This window comes from Phocoena sinus, chromosome 12, assembly GCF_008692025.1.
Source record: "Phocoena sinus isolate mPhoSin1 chromosome 12, mPhoSin1.pri, whole genome shotgun sequence".
In the NCBI taxonomy this organism is placed as follows: Eukaryota; Metazoa; Chordata; class Mammalia; order Artiodactyla; family Phocoenidae; genus Phocoena; species Phocoena sinus.
This window is the reverse complement of record NC_045774.1, coordinates 64904676-64918289: the sequence shown is the minus strand read 5'-3', so window position 1 is coordinate 64918289 and position 13614 is coordinate 64904676. Positions and strand designations below refer to the sequence as shown.

The following is a 13614-nucleotide window of genomic DNA, read 5'->3' as shown; positions in this document are numbered from 1 at the left end:
CATAAAAGAAGTCAAAAGCAGTCTTGAATAATTGGAACTTTCTGCCAGATTTTCTAATGCAAATTTTTTTTTTTTTTTCCTGGCCCTGTTTCCTCTGTGTCTTCTCCCTCCTCATCTGGCACTGGTTTGGAAGCACTCATCTCCACCAAGTTGTCTTTTGTTAATTCCTCTGGTGTGGTGTCTATTAGCTCTTGAATTTCTCCAAGATCCATATCTCAAAACCCTTCACCCCACACTGTATTTTTTTTTTCGCAATATTCACAATCTCTTTCATGATTTCCTTGATTGGCTGTGCCCTAAATCCAGTGAAGTCATGTACATCTGGACACAGTTTTCTCCAGCAAGAATTTATTGCTTTGGGTTTGATGGCTTTCATGGTTTTCTCTAAAACAACGATGACACTGTCAATGGTGTAATCATTCCAGATTTTCATGATGTTCTCTCTATCGGGGCTCTCTCCCATAATGTTGATAATCCTTTCCATAGAGTCCTCTGTGTAATGAGCCTTCAAGATCCTTATAACCCCCCCATCTAGACACTGAATTAGAAAATTGTGTTTGGGGGCAAGTAGACCACTTCAGTGCCTTCGGTATTAAGCTCATGAAGTGCTGGCTGGGCAGAGGCATTGCCTAATAAAATAAAAAAAAAAAAGAAACAAAAAGTTTAAAAGGCAACCCCTTACTGGCAAGATACTTCCTGACTTCAGGGGAAAAGCATGGATGGAACGAATCTAGAAAAAGTTTTCTGGCTGCCCAGGCCTTCTTGTTGTACAACTGAAAGACTGTTGGCTGGTGTTTACATTTTCCCTTCACAGCTCAGGGATTAGCAGCTTTATAGCTAAGGCCAGTCCTGCAGTTTGCTTCGGTAGTACTGCTGTTAAGTCTCTTTCATAGTCTATGGTGCTTCTAGGTTCTCTTATTAATCTATTTTTCAATCTTTTATTTGACATCTGAAAAACAAAACTTTAAATACGGCTTCATTAAACTTCACCTTATTAGATGTAGTCCAAGCTGACTGAGAGCTTTTGGGATATTGATTCTCTAACCCAAACTTATACAGTTTCCTTCCTAGAGTAATGTCTGCTGTGCAGTTGATTAAATGCCCTGGATGTCCTCAGTAAAGTCATGGCTAAAAGGTGAATAAAATTAGTCTGAAGAATGCCAACAAGGGTGGTCACCAATGCATGAAGCAACACATTCCCAGCAAAGGCTTTCTCACTCACCTGACCTAAATATTGGCTATTACAATAATTCCTAAACATCAATTCATTTTTTACTTAGGATCCTTAGTACTTTTCACATAAAACTGAATGCAAAATGCTGTTGTGAGGAACATATAAAATGGAGATCCTCTTGTTGAAGCTGTGCTAGAAACGCAGAGCTTGTTGCCCAGTCTGGGCTTTACTGGGTAGGTAGCCCCAGAATGCTGCTCTTGAACTTGAGGGCCTCAGGGCATGAAAAGTGTCTGTTCCGGTTGTTTGCAAAACAGCAACAGAAACTTTAGTTCAAACCTCATTAAATATATGCTGTGAGTAAGTTTCACAATCAAGTCCACTCTTTTTTAGTTAGTAATTTACATTTGTCCTTTCAAAATGTCAATTACTAGAAATCACTTAACTGTTTCTTGATGTCAAATTTCAGGTTGGGGTATGAAAACATGATATTATCATTATATATTAAGCAAAATTTCTAGTCCTTATTCTAACTGAGCATTACAATCAGAGAACACAAAATTTAGAATTAGACAATTATTTCAGGCAGAAGAGATTTTAGAAATTGTTGAGTATGAGTCTCTTATTTTACAGATGAGAAAACTATGGCCCGAGGAAGCTAGAGAACATTGTTAATGACTGTGACACAGCTAAGTGTTAACAGAACAAAACACTCATTTGAATCCAGTGATATGTCTCAAGTTTTTAAGACTGACATGGTTTTTAAAAAATATGTGTACCCAACACGTGAAAAAATGAAACCTAGAAACATTTGAATGCAGTTAGTTCTTTTTGTTGCCTTACAAACCATACATGCATGTTAGTCTCCATACTTTCAGAAAATTACAAATTTCAACAATGAATTTGATGAAGGCTTACAAGATTTTGTGACAAGAATTTATTATCTCTATATAATTTAAAGTGTAAATTATATAGGGGTAATGCTGTGACTAATACAGTATTATCCCTATATAATTTGTATCTCAATGTAAAATGCTTCTGAGGAGAGTAAGGGCATAAGAAGGGAGAATCTGCTATCAGTTTATATGAAAATTTGCCAGGCTTCTGGGAGCTACAAAGATTTTACCTGTCATTGAGCTATTCCAGGAGCAGAATATTTTTAAAAGATCTGAACTACAAAACCACTTACTGATGATCGTATAATGGCATTCATTTACATACCTATGCATATATTAACATACATCTTAATGTGGCAAAGGGACAAAAGGGCACTCAAGGCATGGTTAATTGATAATCTTGATAACAAACACATTTGTGCCAACATTCTCTATATACTGAACAAAAATTATTAGAGTACCTGCTGAAATATATAATCATCAGTTATTAAAATGAAGAAAAGATGATCTAAGAAAATAGTACCTTCAATGTTGAACAAACAATAGTTTAACAGCAAAATTAATTCCAATATTTTTTTCTGTTCTTTAATGTTTCTACCGTGTTTCAAAATGTTGGACTCGATTATCTAAAGAGGATCTTCTAGGCAAAAGAATCTGCATAGACGTTTTTGCTTTACCAATATCTTCAGTGCATTAAAAGCACTCTGAAGAACAGGGCATTTTTTTTTTTTTGCGGTACGCGGGCCTCTCACTGTTGTGGCCTCTCCCGTTGCGGAGCACAGGCTGCAGACGCGCAGGCTCAGCGGCCGTGGCTCACCGGCCCAGCCGCTCCGCGGCATGTGGGATCTTCCCGAACCGGGGCACGAATCCGTGTCCCCTGCATCAGCAGGCGGACTCTCAACCACTGCACCACCAGGGAAGCCCAGAACAGGGCACTTTTTAAAGGGTGGAATTTAATCTTTATTTACAGAACACTGCAAGATATAAAATTTCACACAGAAATAAGAAACCCACTGAGAGGAGAGGCTTCATACAGGATGTACGGTTTGGAACTGTTAAAGTATAGCATCATTGTAAAAAATGCTACAATAAGAAACCACATTTTTAAAAGGTTCTTAGTAGAGAAACAGTACGATGCAGTATGTGCGTCAAATGAGGATAGTTCTGTTGCTAGGAACAGCCATACATTTGGAATTTAGAAAGTTAGGAGAGTCTTCTTTGGTTTGATAAAGGTTTAAAAAAGATATTTTTCTGAAAATTTAGGATAGCAAACTAAGATATAAGAAACATCATAGCACTCTGAGTCATCATAATTTATCTCCTCGTTAAAGCTTTATTATTATTTGTACCCTAATTTATTTAGGAATAGTTTCATGTTAGACATATTGGTGTGAAAAGCATGTATTAGTTAATGGAAGCTTAACTAGTTAATGAACCTGATTTCATATACACCCATACATATACATAGCATACAGTTCTAAGAGCTTTGGAATATCTATTTTCCTTGATTAATTTGCTTGTCTTCTTTTTTCTTACATGATTACCACCGGGTATCATGTCCTACAAGTAAACAAGAACCAATGTAATTCTTCTGTTATCATGGATAAATATCTTGCATGGGAAACTTAAAGAATTAAATGATTATCCAAGTCACTACCTGACGTTAAAGATGTGATGAATTTTATAGAACAATTATTAAGCTGACATAGTTCCAGCATAACAAATAAGTCCAAGATATGCAGTCATCCTCACATCCTCATGAGCTGAATATTAACTATAGCTGCTCCCAACTGGGAATCTTTAAATGATTGTGGCTCCTACTCACAGTAGAATCAAAATGATAAAACGTTTTTTTTGTTTTTTGAATCATGAACTAGTACGACAAAATATGGTGTAGTGTTTAGTTTGGTTTTTAGTCCACTAGTCTGTCAGCAGCTAATCATGTTTAAAAATCATTATTTAACTTTGGCCTAATGGTCTCAGGCCTTAGAGTGCTTCACAGAATATGTTCAGTCAAAATCTAAATCCAATTACAGTAGTCCATCTAACTAAAATAGAGCAGGGGAAAGGCCTTTGAGTTAATATCACTCTTTGCAGTGGTAAATACATACATGACTAATGCATATTTTAATTAACAACTGTGAACATTATTTAACCAATATAACAAATCAAACGTAACTTTTAAGATGGGACAAGATTAATCAAGCTTTGGAAACCTTTCGGAAGATCAGTCCTGTAAGCAATCTGGCATATTCTTATCGGAGAGAAGACAGTGCTTTAATTTTTTAAATGACGTTATTAGAAAGCCAGTCTTTTCCTTAATTCATTGCATTTGGATTTCCATCTAAAAATCATGGAATGCAAAACTAAAGCAACTTTTCAAAACAAATAGCAATGCTTTCATCATTACTTTGCTCACAGCAGAACTTTAAAAACAAAACAAAACAAAAAACCCTATTTTAAAAATTCTTAGAAAGCAAACCAAAATTAGCATAATCTAAAATGTCAGTGTGGTTTGAACTTAAAAATTGGGCTAATGTGTATTAAGGAATTTAAAATATTTTCCAGGAAAAATATTTTAAATTGTTAGTCACTGCTTAGCTTTTTGGCTGTCATAAAGATGCAGGGTCTTCCCTGTAACCTAAGTAAATACACAGGATAGTGTAAAATCCTCTCCTTATCCCAGCCTTCCTTTATCACTACCCAGATATTGCTGAAGGATGATGGTGATGCAAAGTTAGCAACTCACATAACAATGGTTATTTCCTATGACATGTTCTACATTTACTTTATAACATCTATCTCCCAATCAAGATTTTTTTCCCTGAAACATATGCCCCCGAAACATATGCCCCCAGCCCTTCTCCATAACCATCTTTTCCCAGTGATATGTGACAATATTAATCCAAGCTATACTTACTGGGGCTAATTATAAATTCAACCTACTGAAAGTGAAATTTAGTCTTGATTTAGCTGCAAGACTACGAGGTTAAAAAGAAGAGTTGAGCATTCAAACAGCAGAATTTTAAATATGCCAATATGGCTATCAGCAATAAAGTTTTTGTTGCTTTGATGCATTTGGAGACACAGAGCAAATAGGGTTTCAGATCAAATGCTCTTCGTGGATAAATGATTAGATCTTGTAAGTAACGTAAGGAATAGTTAAAGGAAAGGTTGCTAACATAGAAAGGTGTCCACTTCCCCAAGGCTCCTAAAGAAAGAAAAAGAGCTTCAGCTAATCCTTGAAACCATGGGAGCCTCTCATTCACTGCCCAGCTCAGAATTCAATTTACTTGCTTGTTTTTCACTTGGGTTAAGTCAGAAAAAAAGACAGATAGATGTGTTTTCAGTGTCAGTGTAATACTTTTACCTGATCTAAGGGAAAATTCAAAATTGATTTTCACCATGTTTTTGAAGTCAGATAAATTTTCCACATTCTAGAATTCATGAAGAAGTCAAGTCATTGATTGCTGTTAAAGTTAAACAGGTGAGTAGCCTGCTTGAGAGATTAGAACAAAGTCCTGTCTTTTTACTAGGACCCAACTGCATTTCTTGTGTCAGCCTATTAGTTTGAAAGCACTTGAAAATTATTCCATAATTGTAAACTTAATGATCTTCATCATCTAAGATTCATCATAGATGTCTAAAAGATAAGAGAAAAATCAAGCTTACTTTGAAAGTACAGCAAAGCTGTTCCCATGCTATATCAACTCATTTAGTCCAGCCCTTATCAAATTTTTTAAAGGAAATTTTAAAAAATGAATATTCCAAGTTTATATATCGCCATTTTAAGACTTTATCCTTTCCCCAGTTACTTTAGAAAGTATAAGTAGTTCATGTAGACACCTAGAGTACCACTGATTGTGTTGAACTGTCTGTACTCTACTGCCAAGGTCTCTATGGTTTCATTATCCCAAGCTGCCATGATGCTTCTTAATGTCAGAGCCAATTTATGCATGAGACATAAAACCATAGAGCAATGAAATAGGGTCCTAAGAGAAGAAGAATTATTTAGAAGAAACAAATATGATTTTTTTCTTTAAAAAATTGTAGTTACTGAATGCCCAGTTGATAAAAGTATTTAAATGTGTGTGTGTGTGTGTGTATGTAGATATATGACCAAATGCCGAAAAAGGACATTATCATTACCTTTTATATGGCTTGTGTGTCCCTCCCCAAAAGTATACCCATATCTGCCTCCTCTAAGTATGCATATTATTAACATTTTTATAAATCACTTCTGTGTTTTTCTTTATAGTTTTTCCATCTCTGTATTATTTAATATATACTCTTTACTTGTGCCTATTTTTTTACTTCATATAAATGGAGTCATACTGCTTATAGCTTTTAGTGACTGGCTTTCTATCCTCAACATTATAGTCTAAAGTTTCATCCATGTTTTTTCTTATAGTTGAAATTAATTAATTGATTTTTTATTGACTAGTAAACCACTCCATGGATATGCCAAAGTTCTTTTTTTCTCTCTCATCTTCCCTCCTTCCCTTCCTTCCATCCTTCCTTCCACTCTCTCTCTCTCTCCCTCCCTCCCTCTCTCTCTCTCCTCTCTTTTTCTTTCTTTCTCTTTTGAGATGCAGCAGAGGGAGAACACCAAGATGCTGTCCACAGCCTACATTCACTGAGAGCAGCTCCTAGACACTGGAAGTGTGCCAGCCTGAAGCCTGCCCCTCAGGCTGAATCTCCAAGACAAGCAAAGAGGCCTCCTTCACAGAAAGACTGAGCAGTGTGCTCCAGTCAACTGGCTGTGCAGTGCCCTGGGCATGGGAGCCTACCAAGTACTCTCTCTCTGATTTCCACAGTCCCTTGGGACCCAGAAATGCCAGCCCCTCAGTCACCAGAGCCAGGTGATCGAGGAGCATCTCCTGAGCAGGAACACAAAAACACAGGGCACCAGACAGAAATATCAGGATACCTGATGCATGTGAAGCTCCCCTCCAGGAGACACTGGAACTCTGGAAGATGGCAAAGGGGGAGCTTGTAGATGGTTCCTGCCCTCTGTGGTCTCTGCAAAGGATTACAGTCAGCCCCTAGATGAGTGTTTAATTAGACGCCTGCCCCTCAAGCTACACCCATGATAATTAGTTAATGGCCTCCCTCACAGAAAGACCAAACTCTTGTTCTGTTTCCTCTTATTGTGCCCTGGGGGCGGCAGCTATTTAAGAAGTCTTTCTCTATTGGTTACAATCCTGTGGGACCCACAAGCATAAGCCCCACTGGCCTCCAGAGCCAGGTGATGTAGAGGTGACCCAAGGCACAAAAATCCGGGCACCAGGCAGAGGTATGAACCCCATTTGGGTGACTCCAATTATTTCTTCCTTTTACTATTGATGAGCAGTTGTATTTTCAGTTTTGTTCTGTTTTGGTTTTGCTATTAAAATTTTTGCTATGAAAATCCTTACGTCTTCTGGTTCATGTTTGAGTTTCTTTAGGTCTATAATTGGGAGTAGAATTGCTTTGTTTAGGGTTAGTTCATCTTCATATTTATTAAATAATGTGCAGCTGTTTTCCAAAGTGTTTGTACTAATTTACACCTTATGAGTATCAAATTAGAGTTTGTCATTGTGCTACATTTTTTCTGACATTCGATACTGTCAAGTGTATAATATTTTTGCAAATCTAGTGGACATGAAACTGTGTCTCATTGTAGACTTATTTTACATATTCCTAAGTACTAATGAAGTTAAGCATCTTTTTATAGGCTTATGTGCCATTTAAGTTTCATCCTGTGTGAAATGACTATTCAAGGTTTTTTTTTACCAGGTTCTTTGTTTTGATTATACTGATTTGGAGGAGCTCTGCATGCTAATCCTTTGTCAGTTACATAGGTTGCAAATAGCTTCTCACTTCATTGTATATTATTAATTTTTATGGTGTGTTTAGATGGAAAGAATTCTTAATTTTACTGAAGTAAATTTTATCAATTTTTCCTTAATGGCTTGTGTGTTTTCTGTCTTGTAAATATTTTCCTACTCAGAAAATATGAAGATGTTCTCCTACACTGTATTCGAAAAGGTTTACAATATTTCCTTTCTATTGAAATTTTAATCTATTTATTATATATTTCTGTGTATGGTGTGAAGAATCTCCTTTAATGCATTTACATATGATGAATCAATTCTCCCAGGACTATATATTGACTAAGAAAGGCAGAAAAACCTGAATCTGTTCACCTTTTGTTTTTATGCTTTCTTTTTAAAAATTTTTGTTTTACTGTGGTAAGAACAGTGAACATGAGATCCACCCTCTTAAAATGTTAACCGTATAATACAGTATTGCTTACTATAAGTCGTATACTGTACAGAAGATCTCTAGAGCCTATTCATCTTGCCTAACTGAAACATTGTGCCCCTTGGTCAGTAACTTCTCATTTCCTCTTCCATCTAGCCCTTGGCAACCAACATTCCAGTTTTTGATTCTAAGAATTTGATTATTTTAGATGTGTCATGTAAGTGGAATCATGCAGTATTTATCCTTCTGTGGTTTACTTCACTTAGCATAATATCCTGAAGTATCATCCATGTTGTTGCATATTGCATAATGTCCTTCTCTTTTGAGGCTGAAAAATATTCCACTGTACGTATAGACCACATTTTCTTTATCCATTCATCCATCAATGAACATTTAGATTGGTTCCATACCCTGGCTGTTGTGAATAGCGCTGTGATGAACACAGGAATTCTAATATCTCTTTGTGATCCTGATTTCAATTATTTTGGATAAATACTGAGGAATGGGATTGCTGGATCAATGGCAGTTCTTTTCTTTTTTTTTTTTTTCCTGGCAGTGCTGCACGGCTTGTGGGATCTTAGTTCCCCGACCAGCGATCGAACCCGTGCCCCCTGCAGTGGAAGCATGGAGCCCTAACCACTGGACTGCCAAGGAATTCCCATGGCAGTTCTGTTTCTTAGGGCCTCCATACTGTTTTTCATAGCAGCATACTTACTGTTAAATTTATTGGGTCTTTACTGCCATTTAATTTGTAAGTAATCCAGTTACAAATCCATCATGAGGGTCAAGATTTTAGGGTCACTTCTGGTACAACCTGGATTTCCCCAAAAGCAAAGCCTCGGAGAAAGCTATGTGTATGAGTAGTTTACGTAGAAGTGTGATTCTGGGGAAAAGGAAGGATGGAAAGAGAGATTGAAGCAAAAAATAAAGAATATCAATTTGACTGTAGTACCAGGCTACAAATTTATTGAAAAGTCTTTTGAAAAACATCTCAGGATCATCCAGCAGGGAAAGAAAGAGGAAAGCATCTGTCAGTCGGTGCCTCTCTTCTACTAGTGATTAGATTGCGAGTTCCAAGATGGTAGAGAGAGATTTGTATCTGTTTTATTCACCGTTATATACCCAGTACTAAGTTGACAGAATAAATATTTATGGAATGAATGAATTTCTTTGTAATTATAATCCATTATCTCCCAGATATTGTTTCTGCCCCATTCTCCCTCTCTTCTGATCACAGAATTTCAATTATATGCAAGTTAGACCTCATTCTTCTCATAGCTTCATGTCTTTCAAAAACTCTTTCACATTTATCATATTTCTTTGCCACTACATAAAGGAAAATTTCCTCAGATACATTTTTTTTTTACTTCACTAATGTACTATTCGGCTACATCATAACTGAATTTTTTATTTCAATGATTGTATTTCATTAATAGAATCTGTGATTTTTCTTCAAATCTACATGGTTATGTTACATCATTTCTTTGGTTTTTACTCATATTTTCAATTTGTTTATTCCCTTAAACAAACTAATCCAATTATATTCTATATCTGCTAAATTCTAATATTAATTTCAGTTCTGAAACTTCTCTCTGTTTTTTTTTTTTTCTGCTGGCTAAAACTCATATATTATTTCCTTGTGTATTTTGCTTTTCGGTTATGTGCTTCTATTTCATGTAACACCATCTACCGAAATAACTTGAGAATTTTGTGAAGGCAAATTTCTGCAAACAAGATTTGCATTTGTTTCTTAAGTCTACTGGTAGCATCAGTCAGCAAGAACAACTAGTTCTTTTTTTTTTTTAATATTGTTGTATAGATGGTTAACAATGTTGTGTTAGCTTCAGGTGTACAGCAAAGTGATTCAGTTATACATATACATGTATCTAGTTCTAAGCTAAATTAAAAGATTTTCAATGTGGAGTCATATGAATAGAGGTTAGAGGTCATGTTAAGGTTATTTGAGTTTTGGTATTGATAGGGGAGAGCTCTTTTTGTTGCAACTCATTTCTAAGGTTTTAATAAGCAATCTTCTGTTTCATGCTTTTGGAAAGTAAGTTTGGGCAAGTTTACTCTTACATTGGTTATGATGCCATTTTGACCCTCAGATTTATGCAAATACATCTTCAATTGGACTCTATAACTTTGGCCATTTTGGACTTTGAATTCTATACCTCATTTTCCATATATGACCAGAAAAATAAAAGCTCAAGTTCACCTGTTTGGCTCCTAACAAAAAATTCAGATTTAGTAGTTGTTTACCACTTCAGGGTACTAAATTCACTAAAATTTTGGCTTCTCAATATTCTTTGACTTCTGGTCAGCCATTGATGCATCTAAAATAATTAAAATTTTTGTCAGTAGATTTAGATATTTTCAAGGAAAGATTTTAGTGATGCTATCTTGTCTGACCCACTGCTAGAAATAAAGATTAATATGTAATTCTTTATGACCTGCTAAAAATAATTAAATTAATAAATAATGATAAAATTTAACAATGAATATTCATTTGTTGCATATATTCTATATACCTGGACTATACCAGGTCCTTTATATATGCCATCTCAATAAATACCACTACCACAAAGTGAAGTAAGTCAGAAAGAGAAAAACAAATACCGCATGCTAACACATATATATGGAATCTAAAAAAAAAAAATGGTCCTGAAGAACATAGGGGCAGGACAGCAATAAAGACGCAGATGTAGAGAATGGACTTGAGGATATGGGAAGGGGGAAAGGTAAGCTGGGACGAAGTGAGAGAGTGGCATGGACATATATACACTACCAAATGTAAAACAGATAGCTAGTGGGAAGCAGCTGAATAGCACAGGGAGATCAGCTTGGTGCTTTGTGACCACCTAAAGGGGTGGGATAGGGAGGGTGGGGGGGAGACGCAAGAGTGAGGGGATATGGGGATATAAGTATACATATAGCTGATTCACTTTGTTATACAGCAGCCACAAACACAACAATGTAAAGCAATTATACTCCAATAAAGATGTTAAAAAAATAAAATAAATGCCACTACTAATCTACCAACATTAGAAGAGGGTATTTATGAGGATTCTCAGCTCTGAAAGGTATGTAATAAAATGGTGAATATCACACAGACCGCAAATAGTGAAGTCTGCCTAGAAGACTGACTTCAAAAAATGGAACTATAACTGAAGATTTATTCTTTTGGAAATGATTTTTGCTTTCAAGAATACCATTAAATATTTTCTAGGAAATATGAATTTATAAGCCATCAAGAAAGAGCACAGGCCAATTTTAGACGGACAATGAACACATTTCACTTTGATGCTGCTGCTGCCCAATTGCTGTCCTAATCACTACTAAGCAATCTGTGACCCCAGAAATCCAATAACATTTCATTTTGTATCAGTCAACATGACAAGTCTATTATACCCCAAGAAGTAACTCCTCAAATCTTGTTTCCCAAAACAAATTGTAGTGAACATTCATTCATCAGTGATACCAAAATATTATACAATTCTAGGAAACTAGTTACCAAATGATGTTTCAAAGAAAAGGTTAAAATAAAGTGAATAACAAATAAAAAATAAAATTCATAATCAGTTTTATAAAAATATTTTTTAAATGTCAAAGCACAATTTCATATACTTTGCAATAATTTACTATTATTCTTTATAAAGATAAATTGCCTGACATCATAGAAATAATTTAATTGGTCCTCATTACTTACCTGAAGTATAGTGTCAACAGACACAGAAATTCAACAAAAACAATAACCCCTTCAGAAAAAAGCTTTTTTTTTTTTTTTTTTTTTTTTTTTTTTTTGCCATACGCGGGCCTCTCACTGTTGTGGCCTCTCCCAATGCAGAGCACAGGCTCCGGACGCGCAGGCTCAGTGGCCATGGCTCACGGGCCCAGCCGCTCCGCGGGATGTGGGATCCTCCCGGACTGGGGCACAAACCCGCGTCCCTTGCATCGGCAGGTGCACTCTCAACCACTATGCCACCAGGAAAGCCCCAGAAAAAAGCTTTTGAGGTACAAAACTCTATTTCATAAAAGACATATCCTTCATTCAGAAATTGAATGCTTTTATTTTAAAACTCAAAAATATCCACTGGAAGCATAAAATAAAAACATATTTTTGATAGTCAATAAACAGACAATATTTAAAAATCAGGTACAAGAAGTGGTGAATTTTAAGGAAGGAACAAAACACCTTAATATTCCCTGGATATTACTTCTAGTCCTTTTGTCTAAGATCAAGTTTAGTATCTGTTCTCATCAGTTTAATATTCCCTGAATATATCAGTTAAAAAAAAAAAAGTTCCCTGTCACATCTTAAGTCACTACGAATCATTTTAAATGAGAATTTATAAATGGTTAAATTCCATTTAAATGAAAAATTCACAAAGAATATTATTATTGATCTTGAAAAATTAAAACAATATTATTTGTGGCACTGTTGATCTTCTTTAAATATAAGTATATATAAGGTAAATACTTAGATTGAAACTATCAATCAGGTGCTCTAGAAATATCCTTTTTAATTTTGTCTACTTAGCATGCCTGTCTTTTTTAGAAATAGCATCTCATTTCAACTGAGAACTGCTTCTTTATTCACTCTAAACTTAATCATCAACTTGTCATACAATTGCTCACCAACAACACTGAATATTAGAAGGTAATAGTGCAATATCTTTCAACATCCAAAATAATACGATTTTCTACATGAAATCCTATACCAACCCAACAATCAACCAAATCTAATCACTTCTCCCCATATCTCCCAATTCCCTACCATCCTTTCTCATTCACACTACTGAGATCTCTTCCTAACTCTTCTACCTGCCACCGTTATAGTTCCTGCCCAGATTGTCCTTCACAAAGGAGCCAGAGTGGTTTTTTTTTTCAGAGTGATATATATATATATATATTTTTTGTGGTACGCGGGCCTCTTACTGTTGTGGCCTCTCCCGTTGCGGAGCACAGGCTCCGGACGCGCGGGCTCAGCGGCCATGGCTCACGGGCCCAGCCGCTCCGCGGCATGTGGGATCTTCCCGGACCGGGGCACAAACCCGTGTCCCCTGCATCGGCAAGCGGACTCTCAACCACTGCGCCACCAGGGAAGCCCCAGAGTGATATTTTTGAAATACAAATCCAAACATGGCCACCCCCTGCTGTATGTAATCTGATGGCTTCTCATTGTACTTAGAATAAAGAGAAAATTTCCTACCTGCCCTCTATGCTCTGCAATGGTTTGGCGCCAACCTGTCTCCTTTAATCTCAGTCTTTCCCTCCCTTCATCTCTGCCACAGGTGTGTT

At 36.1% G+C, this 13614-nt stretch overlaps 1 pseudogene; it reads left to right on the top strand.

The window, feature by feature from the left end:
* The first annotated feature begins 12525 nt into the window (after positions 1–12525).
* On the top strand, positions 12526–12632 carry LOC116763854 (annotated as a pseudogene).
* The last annotated feature ends 982 nt before the right edge of the window (positions 12633–13614 follow it).